Source organism: Medicago sativa, chromosome 6 (genome assembly GCF_051527215.1).
Source record: "Medicago sativa cultivar Bolivia chromosome 6, Bolivia_mono, whole genome shotgun sequence".
NCBI lineage: Eukaryota > Viridiplantae > Streptophyta > Magnoliopsida > Fabales > Fabaceae > Medicago > Medicago sativa.
In genome coordinates, this window is record NC_140754.1 from 13379199 (window position 1) to 13393075 (window position 13877).

Below are 13877 nucleotides of genomic sequence, written 5' to 3' on the forward strand. Positions count from 1 at the left end.
CACAAGCTGTTATTGTGTACCCAACGGTTGAGGATGACAACTTTGAAATCAAGCCTGCCCTACTTAACTTGGTGCAGCAAAACCAATTCTCGGGATCCCCCACTGAGGATCCCAATCTTCACATCTCTGTTTTCCTACGAATTAGTGGAACCATGAAGGAGAACCAAGAAGCCTTAAGACTTCATCTCTTTCCCTCTTCCTTAAGGGATAGAGCTAGCGCTTGGTTCCATTCCCTCGAAGTCGGTTCCATTACTTCATGGGACCAGATGAGGCAAGCATTCCTTGCCCGTTTCTTTCCACCATCTAAAACCGCCAAACTTAGAGACCAAATTACGCGGTTCAACCAAAAAGATGGGGAATCTCTATGAGGCGTGGGAGCGTTTCAAAGAAATGCTAAGACTTTGTCCCCACCATGGCCTAGAGAAGTGGCTTATAGTCCACACTTTTTATAATGGCTTGTCTTATACCACTAAGATGTCTGTTGATGCAGCTGCAGGTGGAGCACTTATGAACAAGAATTACACGGAGGCGTATGCCTTGATCGAAGACATGGCTCAAAATCACTACAAGTGGACCGACGAAAGAGCCATCACTAGTTCTTCATCCTCCAAAAAGGAGGCAGGTATACACGAAGTCTCTAACTATGATCACCTTGCTTCTAAAATTGATACACTAACTGAAAAACTTGAAAAATTTAATGTTAGTGCTATCAATTCTGCTTCTACTCCTCCTTGTGAAATATGTGGTATAACTGGTCATGCTGGTGTTGATTGCCAACTAGGTGGTGCTATTAATGGTGTTGAGCAAATGAATTATGCTCAATACAACCAAGGGATGCGACAAAATCAAATTTTTTATAAAAACCAAAATCCCTATGGACAAGTAGCACCACTCGGTTATGCAAACAACCAAAGATTCACTCAGAAATCCAATTTGGAAATTTTGTTGGAAAACTCCATTGCCAACCAAAACAAACAACTTCAAGAACTTAAAAACCAAACTGGATTTCTGAATGATTCTCTTTCCAAGCTCAATACCAAGGTTGATTCTATTGCTACTCACTCTAAAATGCTTGAAACACAAATCGCCCAAATAGCCCAACAAGTGGCTACATCTTCCCAAACACCGGGAGTCTTTCCTGGTCAAACCGAAGCCAACCCCAAAGCCCAAGTTAATGTCATATCTTTTAGGGGTAGTAAGTTAGGCGAAACTTTTGCTAAGGTTAAAAACATTGGGAAAGAAAATGTCAAGCCCTTAGGTGATAAAGTTGTGATAGAAGAAGCTAAACCACTTGAAGAAAACAAAACTCCATCCCCCTTAAATCCTGATAAGCTTAAACTAGAGGGTAAGTTTGAAAAATTTGTTAACATACTTAGGAAGATTTGCATTAAACTTCCCTTTGCTGAAGCTTTGTCTAGGATGCCTCTATATGCCAAGTTTTTAAAGGAAATTTTTTCAAAGAAAAGGGCTATAGAGCATAATGAGACAATAGCCTTGGCTAAGCAAACTAGTGCAATCATCCAAGAAGCACCCCCTAAGCTTAGAGATCCAGGTAGCTTTGCCATACCATGTGAAATTGGTAATGAAACCATAAACAAAGCCTTATGTGACTTAGGAGCTAGTGTTAGTTTGCTGCCTTTGTCTCTTCTTAAAAGGATAGGGATAGGAGAGTTGAAACCTACCGAGATGGAATTAAAAATTGCTGATCGTTCTACCATGAAACTTGTAGGATTTGTCGAGGACATACCTGTTAAGATAGAAGGGATATACATCCCAACTGATTTTGTAGTCGTTGACATTGAAGAGGACGATGACGTCCCCATAATCCTAGGTAGACCTTTCCTTGCAACTGCAGGAGCTCTCATTGATGTTAAACTTGGTAGGATAGTCTTTCAAGTGAGTGATAAAATGGTAGGATTCGAGTTGGAAAACGTTATGAAAGGTCCCGCTCTTTACTCTTGTTGCATGCTTAATGATCATGTTGTGAAAGAACGTTTTATAGCGTCATCTACACAATATGATATCTTTGACCCATTCTAAGGACTCTTTCTAACCGTCAAGCTAATGACATTAAAAGAGCGCTTCGTGGGAGGCAACCCACGCATTTAATTGCTTTTGTTTTGTTTTTCCTTGTTTTAAGTTGTTTTGTAGGTAATTGTCCAAGTGTGATTCGAAGAAAAATCAAGAAATTGAAAAATTCTGAAGCCCTCAGGATCAGAGAGGTGGCACGGCCCGTGCTAGCATTGGCACGGCCGTGCCAGGTTTTTAAGAAAAAAAGGGGCAATTGAAGTCAGAAAGATGGCACGGCCCGTGCCAATAAGTGGCACGGCCGTGCCCGACCTCTACACCACATATAACCACAAATTTTTCTTTCTTCTTCCTCATTCACAAACAACAACCCTCTTTCATCTTTCAAACTTCTCTCCAAACCTCCATAACCTTCATAACTCCTCCAAAACTCAACCAAATCCCTCAATTCTTCCACCCAATCAATTCTAAACCTCATTCCAAACACAAACCACCAATCAAAAATATCTTTCACCCACCCAACCACATAATTCACCAAACCCTTATCTCCATTAACCCTAACCCCAAAACCACCAAACCTTATCCAATCTCCACATCTAAAACCATAAACCTCACCAAAACATCAACCCCACTCCAAAACCAACCCTTTCTACTCAAATTCTCATCAAAACCCTAACCTTCACCAAAACCCCAAAGTCAAATCAAGGTCAAAGATCTAATGGCTTCACGAAGGAGTGGCAAGGAACCGGCAACATCTTCCGGAGGACCACCGTCAAAGAAAAGAGCACCGGCAAAGAATCATGGCATCACCTTCAAGGATAACAACCAAAAAGAAAGGTATAAAATCCTTATCTCTAAACCTTTGCATCCTTGTAGGTACCCTCATCCTCATACTATGACTACTTTAGGGATTAGGGACAATGCTTTTGAATTGCTGAATAGATTAGGATGGGGTGAGCTGCTTAGTCCTATGAGGGGGTATGAAAATTTTACTTATGAGTTTTTAAGTTCCATCCAATTTACGAAAGATAAGTTGAATTTAGATGACCCCGATCATAGAGTCTCCTTCCGGCTTTTGAATATTGATTTCGAGATGTCACTTGAAAACTTTTGCAATGAAATGGGCTTCGCAAATGCGGGGTTCATCCATGACTCTTGGAATCAAGCTCTAAAGCCGGAAGACTATAACCCTGCTAGCTTTTGGACACGCATCACCGGTAGAAACCAATATGTTCCACGATCCAACAAGGCTAGTAACATCCACAACCCAGTTCTTAGGTACCTTCAGAGAGTAATGGCTTGTACCATTTGGGGTAGGAAAGAAGTAGGAACATGTAGGACGGATGAAATCTTTATGCTTTGGGCTATGCTTACTAATAATCCCGTGAATACTTGTTTTTACATACTTGACTACCTCGCATCAATAGGAACTAAGCCTAATCTTGTAGCTGACATAGTGGTGGGAGGTGTTATTACGTTCATTGCTAGGAAGTTTGGAGTGAGCGAGGAGGAGGGGATAAATGAAATTCAGGGCAACAATAGGCTAAACATAGAGACATTAATCTCTATGAAATTCATTACACATCATCCACCCATGCAATATGCCCTTAAACTCAATGTGCCTATTCTATTTTTGCTTCCTAACCCATCTCGGACTAACACCGCGGTGGAGGAGAATTTGTTGTATGTTGATAATGAACAGGTACCTGAGCAACATGATGAAGGAGAAGGTGCTAACTTGCACCATGAGGAGGAGCACCATGACCATGATGCCGGAGAACTTACTAATGATGAAAGATGGGCATGGATGCAAACTGAGGTGGAGAGGATAAGCACCGAGCAACAAAGGCAAGGTGTGGAACTTTTGGGGCTGAGAAATGATGTCCAAAGGGGCAACCGCTTGTCGGAAGAAAACAATGAAATGCTCCGAAGGATGATGCACCAATTCAATCTCCAAGGTCCTCCTTACGGACCTCAATAAAATGTGAGCTTTCCTCTTCCCTCTCTTCCTTTCTCTTTACTCTTCCTCCCCTTTCTTCTTCTACCCCTTCTATTCCATCTTCTTCTACTTCTTCTTCTTCTTTTAATTTCTTTTTCCTTTTGAATCATTGAGGACAATGCTTCTCCTAAGTGTGGGGGGGGCCTAATAAAGTGTCTAGAGTCGTAGTGTTCCCAAACTCCCTTGAACTTTATTCTTTTGTTTTGTTTTTATAGCAAGAGGCATGACTAAGTAGCTTGTTTTTAATGTAAATATGGCGTGAAAATTTTTGTTTTGTCTCTTCTTTAGGTCGCCTCTTGTACATGAAAATAGTTTCTTGTGGTTTTTATGTTCTTGCTATACCCATGTCTTGTTTTAATGTGAAAATTCTCCAATGAGAAAAGCACCCGGTTGCAATCCTTGAGTAAATGTATGAATAGGTATTTTAAGGAACACGTTCTATCTTTAGTGTTAACTTAGACCCTTTAAAGTCTTAAGAGTAAAAGTAGTATAAGTTTGTGTGGGAAAATTAATCAAATTGTTCTTAATTGTTATATTCTTTTTAATGTTAAATGGGGCGGGAGAATGGCACCAACATGTAGGGGAAAGGACAATCCCTAACTTCCAAATTGTGGTGGTGACTCCCTAATTGAACTTAAGTTCCAAATCCCTCAAATGAGGAAAACAAATTCATCAATGCTAGGGGGAAAGGACACCCTCTCCAAAAAGACTTCCTACGCGGAGATGATAAAATTTTGCAGCACTACTTAGGGTGATTTTGAATCTAGGAGGAAAGGACAATTACATCCAAAAAGACTTCCTATGAGGATAGATAGCCCCTAAGCATCTGCAGCCCCTTGTGCTTAATTGTTAAATTAATCTAAATTAAATTTTAACTCAAATTCCCATCACTCTTATATGAAATGAAGAAAGGACTTTTCTCGGTTACTTTAGCACTAAGGATAGAACCTATTCCTCATAATATCTGTCTTATACAGGAGCAAGAAAAGGGTTGGACTGCACACACACACTCACTTGAGACTTGATGTTGGGTAGAATAGGTTCATGAGAAGTATTTGAAATTGTAATTAGTGTACTTGAGGCAAAGCCTTTCTCTAGAGACATTTGTTCTTAATATTGCCATAGTAATCTTTTTGTTGCTGCTATGTTTGTTGCCTTTTGCTTGAGGACAAGCAAAGATTCAAGTGTGGGGGAGTTTGATGAGTCATAGATAGTCTAATTTATTGCCTTATTTAGTTTAGTTTTATTTTAGATTTGATTTTATTTTATTGCATTTTATTTTAGTTTAGAATATTTTACTTCAAATTGTCTTTTATTTTATTTTAGGAATAAATATATGGTGGAAGGTGCCTTGGAGCAAAAGAAAGAGGCCTGGAGCAAATACAGCGCAAGAATACGAAGATACGGGACAAAAATAAGTTCCCCCAAACTCAGAAGCTTGGCACGGCCCGTGCCAACATGTGGCACGGTCGTGCCCGTCTCCAGGACCTGTTTTGCTGCTTTTCTTCAAGCCCAAGTTACCCTGTTGCAGCTTTACCGTTTTACCCTTTTAGTTGCTTAGTTTCTAAGTCAGATGTAAAGCTATAAATAGAGTAGCTCTCCACCATAAACAATCATCTTTACTTTGTTTTATTTCAAGTATTATTTTAATAAAAGTCTTTATTTTCCCTTTTACTTTCTTTGCAATTTATTTTACCGTATTTCTCTCTTCTTCCTCCATGTCTACGATGAACATGAGTGAGTAGACTTCTTAGTCTTAGGATTATTGGGGAGTCTAATGACTCAATCCTAAACAAAACATGTCTAAACCCTAATTTCTATGTAACCCTAATTTCTAATCTAGATTCACCGTCTTAACGTGGATTAACAATTATCAAACTGTGGAAGCGAAAGCGGAGGGTTTGATAATCGTTAATCCATCATCCCAAACATCAATTCATAAAGCGAGAGCGGAGTCTTGATGTTAGAACAAGTGAATCTAGACAATAATTGCAAAACAGTGAAATAGTCTTTGCAATTATTGAGACAACGAGTAGTTTCAATCCTCTATGCATCTTCTAGTAATCATGTCAGTGAAATAGGCTTGGTTGCTAGAAGTAAACTCTCACCGGACTTTCATCGGAAAGGTGAGGGGCTAAGGGAAACCGGTCTTTAGAAATTAGTGTGTAAATCATGAAATTAGATGTTTAGGTTTTGTCTAGTGAAGGATTAGTTATTAAGATGAACCAATGATCCTAAGGCCTTTATTATTATTGTTTTTACCTTCAACAATCAAACTCTTTCTTATCAACTTTCTCTCCTCTAATCATTCATTAAAAGTTAATTAAGTTGAACAACTCCCTAGCGGAACGATACTCTACTTACTACTATTACTTCGATAGGCCGTGCACTTGCGGTTTGGCTCTATCAAGTTTTTGGCGCCGCTGCCGGGGAGTTAACTAATTTAATTAGCTTTTTCTTAGTGATTAGAATTCTCTTCTTCTTTCTCTTTTCTTTTTATTTTTATTTTTAACTTTTTATTTTTCTGTCATTATTAACTTCTTGGGTTCTCATTTTTTTTTATGCGAAAAACTAGAAATCGAGTTGTAATAATCAACGAGATCGAAAGGTATTTGCATAGACGAAAGAGAGACGCACAAAATAACACCGCCATGGCCAATCGCACTCTCAAAGAGTATGCAACGCCGTCTACGGCTGAGCCACAAGCTGTTATTGTGTACCCAACGGTTGAGGATGACAACTTTGAAATCAAGCCTGCCCTACTTAACTTGGTGCAGCAAAACCAATTCTCGGGATCCCCCACTGAGGATCCCAATCTTCACATCTCTGTTTTCCTACGAATTAGTGGAACCATGAAGGAGAACCAAGAAGCCTTAAGACTTCATCTCTTTCCCTTTTCCTTAAGGGATAGAGCTAGCGCTTGGTTCCATTCCCTCGAAGTCGGTTCCATTACTTCATGGGACCAGATGAGGCAAGCATTCCTTGCCCGTTTCTTTCCACCATCTAAAACCGCCAAACTTAGAGACCAAATTACGCGGTTCAACCAAAAAGATGGGGAATCTCTCTATGAGGCGTGGGAGCGTTTCAAAGAAATGCTAAGACTTTGTCCCCACCATGGCCTAGAGAAGTGGCTTATAGTCCACACTTTTTATAATGGCTTGTCTTATACCACTAAGATGTCTGTTGATGTAGCTGCAGGTGGAGCACTTATGAACAAGAATTACACGGAGGCGTATGCCTTGATCGAAGACATGGCTCAAAATCACTACAAGTGGACCGACGAAAGAGCCATCACTAGTTCTTCATCCTCCAAAAAGGAGGCAGGTATACACGAAGTCTCTAACTATGATCACCTTGCTTCTAAAATTGATACACTAACTGAAAAACTTGAAAAATTTAATGTTAGTGCTATCAATTCTGCTTCTACTCCTCCTTGTGAAATATGTGGTATAACTGGTCATGCTGGTGTTGATTGCCAACTAGGTGGTGCTATTAATGGTGTTGAGCAAATGAATTATGCTCAATACAACCAAGGGATGCGACAAAATCAAATTTTTTATAAAAACCAAAATCCCTATGGACAAGTAGCACCACCCGGTTATGCAAACAACCAAAGATTCACTCAGAAATCCAATTTGGAAATTTTGTTGGAAAACTCCATTGCCAACCAAAACAAACAACTTCAAGAACTTAAAAACCAAACTGGATTTCTGAATGATTCTCTTTCCAAGCTCAATACCAAGGTTGATTCTATTGCTACTCACTCTAAAATGCTTGAAACACAAATCGCCCAAATAGCCCAACAAGTGGCTACATCTTCCCAAACACCGGGAGTCTTTCCTGGTCAAACCGAAGCCAACCCCAAAGCCCAAGTTAATGTCATATCTTTTAGGGGTAGTAAGTTAGGCGAAACTTTTGCTAAGGTTAAAAACATTGGGAAAGAAAATGTCAAGCCCTTAGGTGATAAAGTTGCGATAGAAGAAGCTAAACCACTTGAAGAAAACAAAACTCCATCCCCCTTAAATCCTGATAAGCTTAAACTAGAGGGTAAGTTTGAAAAATTTGTTAACATACTTAGGAAGATTTGCATTAAACTTCCCTTTGCTGAAGCTTTGTCTAGGATGCCTCTATATGCCAAGTTTTTAAAGGAAATTTTTTCAAAGAAAAGGGCTATAGAGCATAATGAGACAATAGCCTTGGCTAAGCAAACTAGTGCAATCATCCAAGAAGCACCCCCTAAGCTTAGAGATCCAGGTAGCTTTGCCATACCATGTGAAATTGGTAATGAAACCATAAACAAAGCCTTATGTGACTTAGGAGCTAGTGTTAGTTTGCTGCCTTTGTCTCTTCTTAAAAGGATAGGGATAGGAGAGTTGAAACCTACCGAGATGGAATTAAAAATTGCTGATCGTTCTACCATGAAACTTGTAGGATTTGTCGAGGACATACCTGTTAAGATAGAAGGGATATACATCCCAACTGATTTTGTAGTCGTTGACATTGAAGAGGACGATGACGTCCCCATAATCCTAGGTAGACCTTTCCTTGCAACTGCAGGAGCTCTCATTGATGTTAAACTTGGTAGGATAGTCTTTCAAGTGAGTGATAAAATGGTAGGATTCGAGTTGGAAAACGTTATGAAAGGTCCCGCTCTTTACTCTTGTTGCATGCTTAATGATCATGTTGTGAAAGAACGTTTTATAGCGTCATCTACACAATATGATATCTTTGACCCATTCTAAGGACTCTTTCTAACCGTCAAGCTAATGACATTAAAAGAGCGCTTCGTGGGAGGCAACCCACGCATTTAATTGCTTTTGTTTTGTTTTTCTTAGTTTTAAGTTGTTTTGTAGGTAATTGTCCAAGTGTGATTCGAAGAAAAATCAAGAAATTGAAAAATTCTGAAGCCCTCAGGATCAGAGAGGTGGCACGGCCCGTGCTAGCATTGGCACGGCCGTGCCAGGTTTTTAAGAAAAAAAGGGGCAATTGAAGTCAGAAAGATGGCACGGCCCGTGCCAATAAGTGGCACGGCCGTGCCCGACCTCTACACCACATATAACCACAAATTTTTCTTTCTTCTTCCTCATTCACAAACAACAACCCTCTTTCATCTTTCAAACTTCTCTCCAAACCTCCATAACCTTCATAACTCCTCCAAAACTCAACCAAATCCCTCAATTCTTCCACCCAATCAATTCTAAACCTCATTCCAAACACAAACCACCAATCAAAAATATCTTTCACCCACCCAACCACATAATTCACCAAACCCTTATCTCCATTAACCCTAACCCCAAAACCACCAAACCTTATCCAATCTCCACATCTAAAACCATAAACCTCACCAAAACATCAACCCCACTCCAAAACCAACCCTTTCTACTCAAATTCTCATCAAAACCCTAACCTTCACCAAAACCCCAAAGTCAAATCAAGGTCAAAGATCTAATGGCTTCACGAAGGAGTGGCAAGGAACCGGCAACATCTTCCGGAGGACCACCGTCAAAGAAAAGAGCACCGGCAAAGAATCATGGCATCACCTTCAAGGATAACAACCAAAAAGAAAGGTATAAAATCCTTATCTCTAAACCTTTGCATCCTTGTAGGTACCCTCATCCTCATACTATGACTACTTTAGGGATTAGGGACAATGCTTTTGAATTGCTGAATAGATTAGGATGGGGTGAGCTGCTTAGTCCTATGAGGGGGTATGAAAATTTTACTTATGAGTTTTTAAGTTCCATCCAATTTACGAAAGATAAGTTGAATTTAGATGACCCCGATCATAGAGTCTCCTTCCGGCTTTTGAATATTGATTTCGAGATGTCACTTGAAAACTTTTGCAATGAAATGGGCTTCGCAAATGCGGGGTTCATCCATGACTCTTGGAATCAAGCTCTAAAGCCGGAAGACTATAACCCTGCTAGCTTTTGGACACGCATCACCGGTAGAAACCAATATGTTCCACGATCCAACAAGGCTAGTAACATCCACAACCCAGTTCTTAGGTACCTTCAGAGAGTAATGGCTTGTACCATTTGGGGTAGGAAAGAAGTAGGAACATGTAGGACGGATGAAATCTTTATGCTTTGGGCTATGCTTACTAATAATCCCGTGAATACTTGTTTTTACATACTTGACTACCTCGCATCAATAGGAACTAAGCCTAATCTTGTAGCTGACATAGTGGTGGGAGGTGTTATTACGTTCATTGCTAGGAAGTTTGGAGTGAGCGAGGAGGAGGGGATAAATGAAATTCAGGGCAACAATAGGCTAAACATAGAGACATTAATCTCTATGAAATTCATTACACATCATCCACCCATGCAATATGCCCTTAAACTCAATGTGCCTATTCTATTTTTGCTTCCTAACCCATCTCGGACTAACACCGCGGTGGAGGAGAATTTGTTGTATGTTGATAATGAACAGGTACCTGAGCAACATGATGAAGGAGAAGGTGCTAACTTGCACCATGAGGAGGAGCACCATGACCATGATGCCGGAGAACTTACTAATGATGAAAGATGGGCATGGATGCAAACTGAGGTGGAGAGGATAAGCACCGAGCAACAAAGGCAAGGTGTGGAACTTTTGGGGCTGAGAAATGATGTCCAAAGGGGCAACCGCTTGTCGGAAGAAAACAATGAAATGCTCCGAAGGATGATGCACCAATTCAATCTCCAAGGTCCTCCTTACGGACCTCAATAAAATGTGAGCTTTCCTCTTCCCTCTCTTCCTTTCTCTTTACTCTTCCTCCCCTTTCTTCTTCTACCCCTTCTATTCCATCTTCTTCTACTTCTTCTTCTTCTTTTAATTTCTTTTTCCTTTTGAATCATTGAGGACAATGCTTCTCCTAAGTGTGGGGGGGGCCTAATAAAGTGTCTAGAGTCGTAGTGTTCCCAAACTCCCTTGAACTTTATTCTTTTGTTTTGTTTTTATAGCAAGAGGCATGACTAAGTAGCTTGTTTTTAATGTAAATATGGCGTGAAAATTTTTGTTTTGTCTCTTCTTTAGGTCGCCTCTTGTACATGAAAATAGTTTCTTGTGGTTTTTATGTTCTTGCTATACCCATGTCTTGTTTTAATGTGAAAATTCTCCAATGAGAAAAGCACCCGGTTGCAATCCTTGAGTAAATGTATGAATAGGTATTTTAAGGAACACGTTCTATCTTTAGTGTTAACTTAGACCCTTTAAAGTCTTAAGAGTAAAAGTAGTATAAGTTTGTGTGGGAAAATTAATCAAATTGTTCTTAATTGTTATATTCTTTTTAATGTTAAATGGGGCGGGAGAATGGCACCAACATGTAGGGGAAAGGACAATCCCTAACTTCCAAATTGTGGTGGTGACTCCCTAATTGAACTTAAGTTCCAAATCCCTCAAATGAGGAAAACAAATTCATCAATGCTAGGGGGAAAGGACACCCTCTCCAAAAAGACTTCCTACGCGGAGATGATAAAATTTTGCAGCACTACTTAGGGTGATTTTGAATCTAGGAGGAAAGGACAATTACATCCAAAAAGACTTCCTATGAGGATAGATAGCCCCTAAGCATCTGCAGCCCCTTGTGCTTAATTGTTAAATTAATCTAAATTAAATTTTAACTCAAATTCCCATCACTCTTATATGAAATGAAGAAAGGACTTTTCTCGGTTACTTTAGCACTAAGGATAGAACCTATTCCTCATAATATCTGTCTTATACAGGAGCAAGAAAAGGGTTGGACTGCACACACACACTCACTTGAGACTTGATGTTGGGTAGAATAGGTTCATGAGAAGTATTTGAAATTGTAATTAGTGTACTTGAGGCAAAGCCTTTCTCTAGAGACATTTGTTCTTAATATTGCCATAGTAATCTTTTTGTTGCTGCTATGTTTGTTGCCTTTTGCTTGAGGACAAGCAAAGATTCAAGTGTGGGGGAGTTTGATGAGTCATAGATAGTCTAATTTATTGCCTTATTTAGTTTAGTTTTATTTTATATTTGATTTTATTTTATTGCATTTTATTTTAGTTTAGAATATTTTACTTCAAATTGTCTTTTATTTTATTTTAGGAATAAATATATGGTGGAAGGTGCCTTGGAGCAAAAGAAAGAGGCCTGGAGCAAATACAGCGCAAGAATACGAAGATACGGGACAAAAATAAGTTCCCCCAAACTCAGAAGCTTGGCACGGCCCGTGCCAACATGTGACACGGTCGTGCCCGTCTCCAGGACCTGTTTTGCTGCTTTTCTTCAAGCCCAAGTTACCCTGTTGCAGCTTTACCGTTTTACCCTTTTAGTTGCTTAGTTTCTAAGTCAGATGTAAAGCTATAAATAGAGTAGCTCTCCACCATAAACAATCATCTTTACTTTGTTTTATTTCAAGTATTATTTTAATAAAAGTCTTTATTTTCCCTTTTACTTTCTTTGCAATTTATTTTACCGTATTTCTCTCTTCTTCCTCCATGTCTACGATGAACACGAGTGAGTAGACTTCTTAGTCTTAGGATTATTGGGGAGTCTAATGACTCAATCCTAAACAAAACATGTCTAAACCCTAATTTCTATGTAACCCTAATTTCTAATCTAGATTCACCGTCTTAACGTGGATTAACAATTATCAAACTGTGGAAGCGAAAGCGGAGGGTTTGATAATCGTTAATCCATCATCCCAAACATCAATTCATAAAGCGAGAGCGGAGTCTTGATGTTAGAACAAGTGAATCTAGACAATAATTGCAAAACAGTGAAATAGTCTTTGCAATTATTGAGACAAAGAGTAGTTTCAATCCTCTATGCATCTTCTAGTAATCATGTCAGTGAAATAGGCTTGGTTGCTAGAAGTAAACTCTCACCGGACTTTCATCGGAAAGGTGAGGGGCTAAGGGAAACCGGTCTTTAGAAATTAGTGTGTAAATCATGAAATTAGATGTTTAGGTTTTGTCTAGTGAAGGATTAGTTATTAAGATGAACCAATGATCCTAAGGCCTTTATTATTATTGTTTTTACCTTCAGCAATCAAACTCTTTCTTATCAACTTTCTCTCCTCTAATCATTCATTAAAAGTTAATTAAGTTGAACAACTCCCTAGCAGAACGATACTCTACTTACTACTATTACTTCGATAGGCCGTGCACTTGCGGTTTGGCTCTATCAAGTTTTTGGCGCCGCTGCCGGGGAGTTAACTAATTTAATTAGCTTTTTCTTAGTGATTAGAATTCTCTTCTTCTTTCTCTTTTCTTTTTATTTTTATTTTTAACTTTTTATTTTTCTGTCATTATTAACTTCTTGGGTTCTCATTTTTTTTTATGCGAAAAACTAGAAATCGAGTTGTAATAATCAACGAGATCGAAAGGTATTTGCATAGACGAAAGAGAGACGCACAAAATAACACCGCCATGGCCAATCGCACTCTCAAAGAGTATGCAACGTCGTCTACGGCTGAGCCACAAGCTGTTATTGTGTACCCAACGGTTGAGGATGACAACTTTGAAATCAAGCCTGCCCTACTTAACTTGGTGCAGCAAAACCAATTCTCGGGATCCCCCACTGAGGATCCCAATCTTCACATCTCTGTTTTCCTACGAATTAGTGGAACCATGAAGGAGAACCAAGAAGCCTTAAGACTTCATCTCTTTCCCTTTTCCTTAAGGGATAGAGCTAGCGCTTGGTTCCATTCCCTCGAAGTCGGTTCCATTACTTCATGGGACCAGATGAGGCAAGCATTCCTTGCCCGTTTCTTTCCACCATCTAAAACCGCCAAACTTAGAGACCAAATTACGCGGTTCAACCAAAAAGATGGGGAATCTCTCTATGAGGCGTGGGAGCGTTTCAAAGAAATGCTAAGACTTTGTCCCCACCATGGCCT

The 13877-nt window shown here is 39.5% G+C and overlaps 3 non-coding genes across 3 annotated transcripts; all 3 read right to left on the reverse strand.

Moving 5' to 3' along the window:
• Positions 1-314: 314 nt before the first annotated feature.
• On the reverse strand, positions 315-419 carry LOC146912996 (small nucleolar RNA R71). Its single transcript, XR_015017094.1, has one exon. It is a non-coding gene; the product is annotated as a small nucleolar RNA R71 (small nucleolar RNA).
• A 6622-nt stretch (positions 420-7041) lies between these two features.
• Positions 7042-7148, reverse strand: LOC146912997 (small nucleolar RNA R71). The gene has a single exon (XR_015017036.1). It is a non-coding gene; the product is annotated as a small nucleolar RNA R71 (small nucleolar RNA).
• Positions 7149-13770: 6622 nt separating this feature from the next.
• Positions 13771-13877, reverse strand: LOC146912998 (small nucleolar RNA R71). The gene has a single exon (XR_015017037.1). It is a non-coding gene; the product is annotated as a small nucleolar RNA R71 (small nucleolar RNA).